Genomic DNA, 13,951 nt, shown 5'->3' on the forward strand with positions numbered 1-13,951 from the left:
TTGTGCCATCTTGGCATTAAACGCCCAGAATGGTATACATTCTGGCGTTTAACGCCCAAAATGCTACCCTGGCTGGCGTTTAAATGCCAGTTTTCCTTCTTCACTGGGCGTTTTGAACGCCCAGCTTTTTCTGTGTAATTCCTCTGCTGTATGTTCTGAATCTTCAATTCTCTGTATTATTGACTTGAAAAGACACAAATTAAAATTTTTTTTTTGAATTTTTAATGATGAGGAATAATCAAAATGCCACTAAGATCAAATAAACAATGCATGCAAGACACCAAACTTAGAAGTTTGTATACTACTGGCACTAACAAATTGAGAATGCATATGAGAAATAACAAAACACTCAAGACAAGAGAATTTAAAGATCAGAGCAAGGAAATTATCAAGAACAACTTGAAGATCAATGAAGAACATAATGCATGTAATTTTCGAAAATTAGAAGAATAAAGACATGCAATTGACACCAAACTTAAAATTAGACACTAGACTCAAACAAGAAACATAAAAATAGTTTTGATTTTAAGATTTTATAATTTTTTTGGATTTTTTTCGAAAATTATATGGAAAAGAAAATAAAGAGATTCAAAATTTTTAATAAGAATTCCAGGAATCATGCAATGTTAGTCTAAAGCTTTAGTCTAAATTGATGAGAATCAATCAGCTTTGGTGATGATGAAGGCATCACCTTGAAACTCTAGAATTCATTCTTAAAAATTCTGAAGAAAAATACCTAATCTAAGCAACAAGATGAACCGTCAGTTGTCTAAACTCAAACAAACCCTGGCAACGGTGCCAAAACCTTGGTGCACGAAATTGTGATCATCAATGGCGCCATCAACATGGTACGCTCAATTGCAATCTCAACTCTTTATCACAACTTCGCACAACTAACCAGCAAGTGCACTGGGTCGTCCAAGTAATAAACCTTACGCGAGTAAGGGTCGATCCCACGAAGATTTTTGGTATGAAGCAAGCTATGGTCATCTTGTAAATCTCAGTCAGGCGGATTCAAATGGTTATGGAGGATTAAAAGATAAATAAAACATAAAATAAAGATAGAGATACTTATGTAATTCATTGGTGAGAATTTCAGATAAGCGTATGGAGATGCTTTGTCCCTTCTGTCTCTCTGCTTTCCTACTGTCTTCATCCAATACTTCTTACTCCTTTCCATGGCAAGTTGTATGTTGGGCATCACCGTTGTCAATGGCTACAGTCCCGTCCTCTCAGTGAAAATGTTCAACGCGCTCTGTCACAGCACGGCTATTCAGCTGTCGGTTCTCGATCATGTCGGAATAGAATCCAGTGATTCTTTTGCGTCTGTCACTAACGCCCCACAATCGCGAGTTTGAAGCTCGTCACAGTCATTCAATCCTTGAATCCTACTCAGAATACCACAGACAAGGTTTAGACCTTCCGGATTCTCTTGAATGCTGCCATCAATTCTAGCTTATACCACGAAGATTCTGATTAAGGAATCTAAGAGATATCGACTCAATCTAAGGTAGAACGGAGGTGGTTGTCAGGCACACGTTCATAGGTGAGAATGATGATGAGTGTCACGGATCATCACATTCATCAAGTTGAGGAACAAGTGATATCTTTGAACAAGAATAAGCTGAATTAAATAGAAGAACAATAGTAATTACATTAATACTCGAGGTACAGCAGAGCTCCACACCTTAATCTATGGTGTGTAGAAACTCCACCGTTGAAAATGCATAAGTGATAATGGTGATCATTGGCTTCGGCCCCAAAGAGGGAACCAGAAAAACCAAGATGAAAATACAATAGCAAAAGGTTCTATTTGTAGAGAACTAGTAGCTTAGGGTTTACAAAGATGAGTAAATTACATAAAAATCTACTTCCGGGCCCACTTGGTGTGTGCTTGGGCTGAGCATTGAAGCTTTCAAGTGTAGAGACTTTTCTTGGAGTTAAACACCAGCTTTTATGCCAGTTTGGGTGTTTAACTCCCATTCTTGTGCCAGTTCCGGCGTTAAACGCCTGGCAGTCTTGAGCTGATTTGGAACGCCAGTTTGGGCCATCAAATATTAAGCAAAGTATGTACTATTATATATTTCTGAAAAGTCCAGGATGTCTACTTTCTAACGCAGTTGAGAGCGTGCTAATTGGACTTCTGTAGCTCCAGAAAATACACTTTGAGTGCAGGGAGGTCAGAATCCAATAGCATCTGCAGTCCTTTTCAGCCTCTGAATCAGATTTTTGCTCAGGTCCCTCAATTTCAGCCAGAAAATACCTGAAATCACAGAAAAACACACAAACTCATAGTAAAGTCCAGAAAAGTGAATTTTAACTAAAAACTAATAAATATATAATGAAAACTAACTAAAACATACTAAAAATATACTAAAAATAATGCCAAAAAGCGTATAAATTATCCGCTCATCAGGCTTTCCAGAGCTGTGCATAACATTTAATCTGCTCTCTGTGGCAGGTATTGGTCTGGAAAGTAGTTCTTAGTCGGTGAACGTCTCTACTATACAGTGACCTGAGTTGGCCAAGTCCAAAGGCTCTCTCAACAATTATCTCACGCCTGAAGGCCCTTATAATCATTATCTTAGTCCAAAGGCTCTCATGGTAATGATCTCAACCCAAAGGCTTTAGCGGTTAATATCTTAGCCTAAAGGCTCTCTCAGCGTTTACTTACAACATATTCTCTTTCTGATTCCACAAGATATTTAATCTTCCTTTAATTTTTCTTAACATCTTAATCACTCATAATTCTCTCCTCGTACCTCTCCTTAGATCTTTTATGAAGAGATCCTCTAGGTCTTAGGCTTTGAATGGTCTTTTTACATCTTTTACTGTAATTACTGTTATGTTCCTAACTTTTACGTTAATTATCATTACGTTCTCATCTTTTACCTTAATTATTTTTATGTCATTTAACTTTTGAAAATTATATTTTAACCCAAACTTTTAAATAATTATAGTTTAACTCTTGAATTTTAGTTAATTATACTTTAATGCCACAACTTTTTTAACTATTTACATTTTTACCTCTATATTTTTATCAAATTACTTTTTATCCCTACATATTTTTGTAATTCTCTTTTTTCCCTACATATTTTTCAAAATTTTCAAAATGCCCCTAAAAATTGGTTGGACCATTTTGCCACTAAACTTTTTAGTAAATTTTCAAAATGCCCCTAAGCTTTTAAATTATCATTTTACCCTCAATCTTTTACTAAATTACTATTGTGTCCTTAATGTGAAATTACCATGCTGCCCTTGCATGAAAACATATAAAACTTTGGATGAGTTTATTCGTGGATTCTTCCTTATTTTTCAACATGTTTTACAAGCTTTTTGTAACTAATTTTTATCATTTTTTAACCATAATTTTCTGCCATCAAACCCACATACAAAACACATCAAATACTTCTTGCCCTTGGAAGTTCCAAAAACCTAGTAGCCATAATCATCCAAGGTTACTTGATTTCCAAGCTTGTTTTCATCATGAAATCATCATCAAACCACCACATAATCACTCAATTTCAATCAACAAACAATCAACCATCAATCAAACATCAAGAACACAATTAATTCATAATTAATTTACCAAACCTTATGTCTTTGATTCAGCTCAAAAATTGATTCCCTCAAGGTTGTTTTCTAGCTCACATTCTTCCTAGTTTTCAATGAAAAATAACTTTTAAACCAAGATACATATGAAAGTCGAACCTTTATCATAGATTTAATAAGAATTTTCTCACCTTTCTCAAGCTGGAAATAATGATTTCATGCTTGACAAGGCTTCATGACAGGAGTTTCTAAGCAAGAACATAAAAAACATCAAGTTCTTCCATGGTTTTGCCACGACGAACCTTCAAGAGAAGCTAACAACCAAATTACTTTAACTTACCTTGTGAAATCTGGTATGGTTGTGAAGAGAAAGAAGAGAAGAATACTTTAATCAGTTTATAATTTTTATGGGAGTTTTAGAGAGGGAGATAATCGAACTTGAAAGCTTGGAAATGGAGGAGTGCTTAGATTTTTCTCTCTTGTTCTTGGTGGGAGATGGTGAAGAATGAAATAGGAGGTGGCTGGCTTAAGGCTGGCCGAGGGTTTTAAGGAGGTGAGTCACCAAAAAATTAACTGATAAAATATATATCATTAAGGAGATAATTATTAAAGCTAGATATATTAGATCACAAGAAATTATATTCCTAGAATAAATATATGAGCTATTAGGATAAATGATACTAGTAACACGATTATCTCAAAGATAAAAGATCTATGATGATATATTAGTATACTAAGTTCATTGGAGAGTGTCAGCATTAGTCCGTGCCAGTAGATTTTGGGCTCGACTATAATATCATTAAACTTATCTCAGTTTTAACTAAAGCGGGTAAAATAATAATACTATATTATTATTTTTGTCTCTCGAGATTCGGGTCTGGCTCGTCATGGCGAGCTTAACTGTGATTCTCGGATTTTCAAAAATTCTGGCTGAAATGGCCAGAAAATACAGTTTCGCTAGTTTAGTAACTGATAATGTGGAGAGGTGCTTCATGATGTTGTGCCTATACAGTAGAGGTGCCTGCTTCACCGAACATTCGAAGAAATTTTGTTTCTTCAGGAAAACTTTCCGTTTCACCGACATTACCGCTTAGTCCGATATCTCAATAGGATCAGGGGGATGACGATGACGATTATCAGGATCTTTAGTGATTAGAGTTTTGTTCTAAATTGTTTCATTGTATTTTATTTATTTGATTTTTAAGTTTTTTTACACTTGATATTTAATTTACCTTATTTTTTTAATTTTTATTTAGAATTTGACTACTAATTGTGTAAAAAATAAATTTAAATAAAAAATAAAAAAGAATTTGACCACTTATTGTGTTTTAAAAAAAATTGGATTTACTGGATAAAAAATCCGACGATAACTAGGTAGGAAAGAAAATAGTTGAGCACCAAAATTATCAAAGAAAATTTTTCGTTGGTAATTATCGGTGGATTAAAAAATGAATCCGTCACAGATTTTGACGGTAACTACCGGCGGATTGAAAAATCTGACGGTAATTGGTTACAAGCAGGGGTTATATCGTTGGATTATTTTCGATAGAAAATCCGCCAGTCAACATATTTTTGGCGGATTATTTTCATCATTCCTTCAGTAAATTCGATGATACTAAGCATTTTTCTTGTAGTGATCCTACCCTCCTTAAAGAAAATTTTGCCTTTAAAATTTCAGTTACCTGTAAACAAATGCGAATAGTCTGTCCTCATCTTCTCCTCCAACTCCCACATGTGTTCATTCATCTGCATCTCGTCCCCATGCTACATTGACTAGGAAACCGTTTTGTCCTTCAACTGCTTGTCACTTTGCTTTACAATCTTTATTGGTGACACTTGATTCGTTAAGTCATCTCACAACTGCACTATCTCCAGTTGCAAAATGTGGCCTTCGTCAGGATTATATTTCTTAAATTGTGTAATATGAAAAACATTGTGAAAATTTGACAAGGAGGGAGAGCTATCTGATATGCTACTGGACCGACTCTTTTAAGAATTTGGAAATGACCTAAATATCAAGGATTTAGTTTCTTGATCCTAAGGATTCAACCTACTCCAGTAGTGGGGGTTACTCTCAGAAAAACGTGGTCACATTCATCATATTCTAAGGGCTTATGTCTATTATCGACATAACTCTTTTGTCGGCTTTGAGTAGTCTGAATCTTATCACGAATATTTTTTATTTGTCTGGTGGTGGTTTGCACTAAATCTGGACCTAGAATGTTAGCTTCCCCTTTGTTATACCAGCATAACGGTGATTGGCATCTTCTACAATAGAGGGCTTCATACGGTGCTATTCCGATACTTTGCTGGTAACTGTTATTATAGACAAACTCCACTATTTGGAAATATCTATCCCAACTTCCTTGGTGGTCTAATACACAAGATTTCAGCATATCCTTTAGCGTGCGAATTGTTCGTTCTGATTACTCATCTATTTAAGGATGGTATGTCATGCTCATATGTAACTTTGTCCCAAATGCCTTCTCAAAAGCTCCCATAAGTATGGAAGTAAACCTCGGATCTCAGTCTGACATAATAGATGAAGGTATTCCGTGCAACCATACTACCTCCTGAATATATATCTGAGTGAGTCTTTCTAAGGTATAATCAACTCAAATTAGGAGAAAATGCATTGATTTTGTTAACATGTCCACAATCCCCCATACATCATCAGTTAAATGGAAGTTGTTTTCAATCGCTCGTCCTATGAATCTTTAAAAAAAAAAACAACGATTAATCATCCAAAAATTCGAAACCTTTTAAAAGAAATCAGTTAATTATCTAGAAATCCAAAAACACTCATTTTTCTTTTAAAAGAATCTTAAAAGTTTCCTAACAGTATGACTGACCAAACTGTTCCAAAAATAAGTTCATTATGTCTATACTGAACCAGCTTGATATTTCATACTTTACTAAATTTGAATCAGAAACCAATCACGGCCTCTACCTCATCACATAATCAACCACGGCCTCCGGCCCAAGTAATTCAATCAAATCAATAATCAAACATCATATTCAGAAATAACCCTCAGCTTCACCACCACCAGCATGAGGGATCTCTCAGTTGTTCAGACACATACAATGCAAAAAAAAAGCAAACACAATTAAGAAGCAGATATAACAAATAGCTCAAATAGTAGTTGATATCAGATAAGCGATTAGGCAAACCAAAACAAATTCAAACTCAAACAAAGCATAAAAATGCATATGATGCATGTTTATCCTATGGCTAATGAGCTCATTTGTCGGTTATACAGCCAACCCGACATGTCTGGTAGCTAACCCGGGAATTGTCTCTCTGTTATGAACAAATATGTCAGCACATCAGCAAACTGTTAGAGGAAGAGTGTCTTGTCACTATTAGAGGGATTACGTGCCCTGTCACCATTAGAGGGATTACGTGCCCTGTTACCATTCGAGGGGTTATGTGCCCTGTCACCATTACAGGGATTATGTGCCCTGTCACCATTAGAGGGAATAGGTACCTTGTCACCCTTACAACCAGAGAGAAAGCACAGACATACTCATCATCAATCATCCTTAATCATGCTTCATTTATCATATTCATTCATTTTCAATCAATCACCATCATATCTCTCATTCCATTCATCAACAATCCCAACTCAACATAATTTATTCTTTTCTAAATAAATCAAACTCAAATGATAATCATTTTCTTAATAATTTAAAATCAAACAATATAACCCTTCAAGGGTCCCAACCAAACAATTTTTCAAACTTTTTTCGATCATTTTCAAAATTAGACAAACCAAATCTAATTTTAAATAAATAGCCTCTATGGTCACGTTTTTTCACGATGGCCATAGCCTCTATGGTCACGGTTTTTTAAAACGGTGACTATAGCCTATTGTTGTTTATGAGATTCAATTTTTTTTAAATTATAATCACATCCCAAAATGATAATAATCACAAAATAAATCTAAAAATAAGAAATTCAAGAAATCTAAATCATAAAAGTTTCATTATAAGATAGATATGTTTAATTTTTAGTCTAAACAAAACAAATCAAAATAGAGTGGAATTTTTCCAATTACATGTAATAGCTCAAAAAATACATAACACATCAAAATATTACATTTACATAACTAAGGTGGTAAGACCCATCTCATGTGATATTTGTATGGAACATATTTTCTTCATCACATCATGTCTTCCTGCACGTAAAAAAAATAAACATGTTAGATATCTTGCAAAAATACTTTTGATGATGCAATACATATGAAGCAACAAAAGGGAAACATTCATCCACAGCAACATTCAAGAATTATTCACAACCATCATTCACTTCACACAGCAGATATTGCAAGAATGCAGCAGTAGTGATAGCTTAGACTCAGAAATTCATCAAAGTTATCATTACTGCACAAATAATTCAGAATTTGTTCATTCCTGCAGCAACCAACACAAGAATAAGGCAGCAATAATACTATGCAGCAGCATCATATAAACCAGTTTAGTACAAAAGTAAAATAATGAAACAGCAACATAGGATCAATAACAATTTAAACCTGATCAACAGCACCAAAAAAAAACTAATTTAGCACAGGGAAGATCAATTGGTTGTATAATTCAGATATAATTCCAGACTTGCTTCGTCTACTAGCTTATAAAATCTCTTCGCATTTTCATTCAACCCATTGTTCCCCTCCTCAAGATTTGCCATATTTCTGAATGCGTCACGCAGCAACCCGTCAATATCATCAAGGCTACCTCGATCATCCATGTCAGTATCTACTACTGTTGGGATTACTGATTCCCCATTATTAGTCCATCGTTTATAACCTTCGACAAACCTATAGTAAATAAGATGCTCATATACGGCATCTCATTCACGCCAATAAGTGTTTCCACACTTTGCACACAGACATTGGATTTCTTTTCCAACCAGTTTTTCCTTTACGAAGGCAAACTCTAAAAAACTATTTACACCAACTATGTACTCGTTCTCAAATCTTGGTGAATCTATCAAATTTTTTGACAAAACATGATTAAACCTAATAATGCAAATATCTGAACTTACTAAACATGGTATAATAGGCCAATTATACTGACAATCTAGCTACTATATACATACTACCTAAATAACTAGAAGATCAAATTATAATATATATCAAGTATGATATAAACTTACTGCTTAGTTCTTTCATTTTGAGATGCCATTTGAAGTTGTTATACACTGGTGCCACAACAACTACTGAACTTTTTTTGTCTTTACCAGTCCAAAAATAATATCCTGTATACAAAACAAAACAAAAAAATTCAGGAGAAGATAAATCTGTATGAAGAATTAAGTTATTAAACCTCTTTTCCCTGCCTCTAAATTTTATTTGAAAAAAGAAAAACTATATTTTTTAATTTTATTCTTTTAACATTGGAAAGAGCATGCTATGAATAGATCACTGATTAGGTAATGAAAAGACAGAGCATGGAATACACACACAAACTACAGAAAATCGGTCCTCTAATGTATTTACCAAATCAGCAAAGGGAAATGTAAATTTGCAAAGGGAAGTAATAAAGAATAATTGAAGGAAGTACATCTCAATACATGCTCACACAGACCAAGCAAAATAAAACTGATATTAATTTATTGGTTGGATGATTTGGGTCAAAGCTCAAGAAACCGAGAATAAGCAAAGCAGGGCATAATTAAAATCCATTTATTTAAACCTAAAATATATACACAGGGAACACAAAGAATTCATGAAAAAATAACTACTCCTTATCTTATAGTTCCAAGCATCTTCCATTTAAGAAGGAAGGGGAAAATAGCTACTTTAGTAGCTCAAGAACTATTTAGTCGAAGTAGATTGCAGCACAGTGACCATGAATGACAACTTTGATTTAATTGATACAAGCTAAACTACAAAATAAAAAGTCATACAGTTGACTTGCCCACAAAACGAATGTAGCAAAAAGATTTTCATCACTCAATACAATTCTTAAAGTAAATTGCTCTACACTCATGCTTGTAAATCTTTCTTCCAGCTTCTAACTTAAAACCCAGATATCAAGAACATCTTAAAACACCACATGGCCCACCTTCATGCTGCACTAGTCCCATTGATGTTTCTGGATCAGAGCTAAACATGTAGGAAACTTTACATGGTAATAGCATCAAGAAGTAGGCAGATAAACGTATTTAAAAGTACATGAAAGAAAGAATTCAAAACCCTTCTAGAAAATATTAAGACATGCATGGTATAATTTTTTTAGACAATTAAAAAAGTAATCTATTAATGAATTATACACCACGGTGAAATTACTTGCATTCATGTGGCGTTTCTCTATCTCCACATTGGTGGAATCTATGCAAAGATCCTATTGCAGTCATTAGTTCATGTTCTTCAGTGAATTTAGTTGAAAAATCATGATAAGGCTATTTTAAATTTATATAGTAATGAACCATTTTTATCTTTTCAAAAGAACAAAAATGGACTACGTACAACTCTTTAGCTCTCTCTCTTTAAGAATACAAAACCAAAAAGGGTTGTGCAATGATGAGAAACAAGTTATAAAAAATAAAATAAAGATAAAAAAGAGGTGGCAGCACTTAATTCAAAAGGGAACCAAACCAAATGGGAAGAATGAGAAGCCATAACTTAGTCAAATAAAGTAAATTTGACCACCTGAAATTAAATCCAAACAACTTCTACTGCACTTGTTCATACGGTACGGCTGAACAAAATTTGTTTGTATGTCTAAGAAATCATAGCCAAAAACAAAAAAATAGGCACAAAATTAAGTAGAAAGCATGACTCTAATAAATCTATCCTTTATGTAAACTATATATAAAATTGATCGATAGAATCAATCAAGGAGTGTGTGTGATTGAATGTTACCCAGAGGAAGCTCGTGGTGAAACTGAACAGGGCACAGCTCAACGGCGGACTCCACCCGTGGTAGCGGCGGCAGCGGCTTCCCCTGGCGGCGGCTCAGACGGCAGCAGCACCAGCAGTAGAGCTTCAACAGCGACGGTGAAGGCAGTGGAGGCGGTGAGACGCGACAGAGGAGCTTGGCGATGCTAGGGTTTCTGCCTTTGTCGATCTTGGGGGCTGTGACGAAGTAGGGGCTGGGAGGAAGGTAAACAACAATGGTAGGGGCTGGGAGGAAGGGAAACGACGTATGATGGAGGGGGTTGGGAGGAGCTCGCCGAAGGCGGGGGCTGGCTCAAAGGAAAATAGTGAGAATGGGGATGTGATGAAGTGATAGGGGTTTTTTTGGTTATTAATTAGGAGGAGGGAATGGGGATTTTGCTGGGAAGGAGGGGGAAATTTTGGGATTTGGGGGAGGGGGGGGACGACACCGTTTATGGGGAGGGAGAGTTAAAAAAATAAAAAATCAATTAAAAAAAACCGTGATCATAGACCACCTTATGCCACCCTTAGTAACCGTGACCATAGAGTATCTATGGTCACCTCCCAAAACCGAGACCATAGACCCTTTTAGACCACCCACCAAAATCGTGACCATAGACCACTTTAGGTCACCCCCCAAAACCGTGACCATAGACCCTTTTAGCTCACCCTTTTTTAAAAAACCGTGACCATAGACCCTTTTTGGTCACCGTAAAAAACCGTGGCCATAGACCCCTTTAATCACCCTAAAACCGTGACCATAGACCTTGTTAGGCCACCCCCAAAACCGTGACTATTCCGGGGGTTGCCTGAAACTATAGGTCGATCTCGGTCGAGATCTTCTGCATTGGTCGGAGCCGATGTGTCTGGCAGGTATATAGTCGCCGGAGCTAGTGTGTCCGACTTGTAGCACTGAAAGTACTGCTGATCCTTCGTCTCCGGAGGGTGGGGGGTACCTGTAAGGGACTCCGATGCTTAAGTTAGCAAGGGTATTAAGCAGGTATTGAGTAGAATCAGAGTATGAGTTATACCTAGGTGCTCCAGTGTATTTATAATGGTGAGATGTGGCCTTCTGTGGATAAGATAAGTTAGTTATCTTATCTTATCTTTATCTTATCTTTAAGTGATGTCATCTTATCTTTTAAGGGAACCACCCTTCTCTCTATAGGCTTGGGCTGCCTTGGGATTTGGGGCCCTTCTTTGGGCTTTCCTGGGGACTGGACCGAGCTCTTTGGAAAGAAGTCGGGTTGTCCTGACCTGAAGAGGTTGGTCGCTTTGTCTGTCGAACATCCCGGGTCGGTCATCTCGACCCAGGATATGAACAGTGCCCCTGCTTGAGCTCGGTCTTCTTTTTTGAGGTCGAATCTTTGACTTCGGTCCGTCTTTGGTGAAGTCAAACTCAAGCATTTTGTCGATTCCTTTGTAGCTGCTTTTGAATGTAGAACGTTTCCTCTAAAAGACGCGCACTTTTATATCGGTGCTTTTTTGGGAATGTGCGAGGGTTTAATGCTTTCTTTAATTTCGAGCATTAATTTCCCCATTTCCCCTAGGCTCTTTACTTTTGATTTTGGAAACCTAGAAACGATTTCTCTCCTTTTACCTTTTTCGTAACTTATTTTTTCCGTTCTCTCCATTCTCTGCTTTTTGTTCGCACTTCTGCTTTCTTTGTGTTTGCGGCATCGTTCTGGCGTTTCTGGAGCTTGGAATCTTGCGTTTCTTCCTGCGACATTACTCTTGTTCGCATTCTTTGTGAGAAGGCATTCCCAGATTTCGTCTTCAATCTTCGGTTTCTTTGAAGCTCGTTGCTCTTTTCAGGTTGGTACTAGCTTTCTTGCTTTTTTCGTAGCTTTGTTTTTAGTCTTTTGGTGAAGTTCTGGTTTTGCATGTTTGAAAGTTTGAATCTTTTTGTGGTCTTGAATTTGCTTTAACATGCTTTTCTATCTTTCTCTTATGGATTTTCTGGGATTTTTTTCTTTTGAGGCCTTCTGGGGTTTCACTGTTGCTTCTGGTTGTTTCCTGTCTGATACTGATAGAAAATCTGCATCTGTTCCTCACTTTTGGAGATTGCTTTTTGTCTGATCTTTGAAAAAAAGGTTGCATCTCTAAATGATCTCTGCTTGGCGTGTTTGATGTTTGAGAATGCTTTTTGCTTGGTAGGCTTGTGATGATTTGCTGTGTTTTTCTTTGATGAAAAGCGTTTGTTATTTTTGAATTCTTTTTAAGAAATGCTGGGATGCAAGCTGTAGAGTATTTCTGGAAACCTTGCTTTGTTACTGCCTCCAAAGGATGTCCCAGGACTTTGGTTTGAGTCTTGGGGTTTTCCTTTTCGTTGTTTCCTCGTTTGAGAAGTATTGACCGAGTTCCTTTGTCCGAGATGTTTGTAGTAACCCCTATCTTCTTTTCTTCCTTGTAGAATTAGTTGGCCTCATGTCTTCTCGCAATAACATTGTAGAGATGTCTTCCAGAGTTCCCGAGGGGATGTCCGATTGGCTGGACTCCCTTGTTTTGTTGTGTGTTTCTGTCGTGGATGCTGAATTTTGCACAGAGCTGAGGAAATGCCATAGGATTTGTGGTAACAATGCTCGTGAGGAGGATTACGAGCTTGTTGCTCCTGATTCTGATGAGAGAGTTTGTTTTCCGACTTCCGTTGAGAGGGAGCGTCCCTTCTTCTATGCCTATGAATACTTCTTCAGCCAGTTGAATGTTACTTTTCCTTTTTCTGATTTTGAGACCGACCTGTTGTGGTCGTGTAATATTGCTCCATCCCAGCTTCACCCTAATTCATGGGGTTTCATTAAAATTTTCCAACTTCTCTTTTGTGAACTAGATGTAACACCTTCCCAGACTCTTTTTCTTTACTTGTTTGTTTTCGCCAAGCCTGGCGGTTCTTCAAAAAAGAAAGCTTCTTAGGTTTCTTTCCGGTCCGCCCAGGGCCATAAAGTGTTTGCGATGTATGATGAGTCCTTTAAGGACTTCAAGAACTACTTCTTTAAAGTTCGAGATGTCGAGGGGGCCCGCACCTTTTTTCTTGATGAAAATGATGAGCCTTCCTTCCCTCTAGAGTGGCAGAAGGATGTAAGAGTGTCTCGCTACACTTGGGAGATGCTTGATGATGTCGAACGCATTTTTGTAGTTGTTCTTGAGGATCTCTGGGGGAAACCACCCCATCTCGATACAAAAAGATTTTTGAATGATCCGTCCTTGGTTCGGACTGCTTTGGGTATTTGTTTGTCTATTTGTCTGACTTGTTTCTATACTTGTTTCCTTTTTCTTCCTCTTATCAAATTTGTAACTCTTTGTTGTGGCTGTTTTTGTGTTTGTAGAGATGTCAAAGAATAGTGACTCCATGAAGGCCTTTAAAAGGGCAAAGAAGGCGACTGCTACTCAGAACATCTCAGCCAAGGTGGCCGGCGAGAACAAAATGGTTTCTCTGAGGTTGATTTCGGTGGCCTCTTTGAAGCTTTATCATACTATGCTTTTATACTTTTGTTTGTAGCTTGGATCCTTTTGAGGTCGCG

This window comes from Arachis hypogaea, chromosome 7 (genome assembly GCF_003086295.3).
Source record: "Arachis hypogaea cultivar Tifrunner chromosome 7, arahy.Tifrunner.gnm2.J5K5, whole genome shotgun sequence".
NCBI lineage: Eukaryota > Viridiplantae > Streptophyta > Magnoliopsida > Fabales > Fabaceae > Arachis > Arachis hypogaea.